This window comes from Ochotona curzoniae, unplaced genomic scaffold (genome assembly GCF_017591425.1).
Source record: "Ochotona curzoniae isolate NIBS_2020 unplaced genomic scaffold, NIBS_Ocur_1.0 scaffold_3890, whole genome shotgun sequence".
Lineage (NCBI taxonomy): Eukaryota > Metazoa > Chordata > Mammalia > Lagomorpha > Ochotonidae > Ochotona > Ochotona curzoniae.
This window is the reverse complement of record NW_024467115.1, coordinates 41,656,654-41,657,802: the sequence shown is the minus strand read 5'-3', so window position 1 is coordinate 41,657,802 and position 1,149 is coordinate 41,656,654.

The window sequence follows — 1,149 nt, the reverse complement described above, 5'->3', positions numbered from 1 at the left end:
TGAAAGGAAGTGCCAGCATGGACAGAGCCTGCAGGGCTTCCTGTGCAACCCTGCCTGCTGCAGCCTCCCTGCCAGAACAGAGGCTGGGCAGGTGGCAACAGTGACCATCGGGGGCTGTCCGTGCCCGCCCTGCCCTCCCATCAGAAGGCCCTGTGGGTTGCAGCAGGCTGGACCATGTCCGGGGAAATGCCTTCAGGGGCCAGACAGGTGCCCCGAGGCCTAGAAGTGGACACAACATGTGACCCTGGCAGCCAGGTGCTTTTGTCTCGACGCCACACAGCTTCAGCTGGCACTGAGAAATGCCGCCATGGTCACGTACCTGTGGGGCTCACAGACAAGACACACAGACTGAGGAGCAGGCGCGGGGAGGTGTGCGGGGCCTGCAGGACGCCGAGAGCAGGCTGTGCGAGTGTGGGACTTGGGGGAGGAGCAGAGGGCAGGGGACACCTCAGACAAGAAGTGGCAGAGGCCAGTATCCGCTCCTCGGGCACAGGGTTCCCCTGCACCCCCAGCTGCCGGCTCTCGTCACACGCTAGACAGAAGCAGTCCAGGCTTTTTATTCATTCCCAGCGACCAACCAGACAAAAAGATCTGGTGTTTTCAACCGCCACTGTGTGACATGGCCCACGCAGGTATCTGATGTGATTCCCTCACTTGAACAGGTGGCCAAACGCAGGCACGCCCGCAGCTGAGTCTGCACTCACAGGCCTGGGCTGCAGTCTCCCACCTCCGAGCCCAACGCCAGCATCTCAGGGTGACAGCAAGGGACCTGTCTCACACGCCACCATCCAGCAGCCCCTTGGCCACTTCACGGAAACCCAGCTTCCACCCATAGGCGGAAACAAACTGCACGTCTGGCTGAGAAGCGACAGAGGACGCAGTGAGGCAGGCCCGTCTCCAGCCTGCCGTCTGCTCAGAGCAGTCGGCTCCCCACGCCGGGCGCCCCAGCCCTCCCACCCTCCGCCCTGCACACCCCAGGCCCAGTCTGTGTCTCCGCCATGTTCAGGCATCACAGAACCAGTCTGCTTGCTGGCATCAATGAACTACGTCGGACCTGATGCTTTTGTTTTAAAAGGAAACTTTAATAAAAATCCATAATTTAGCTGAAATTAAAATGTATAAAAATTAACACGGTCATAATACTTACAT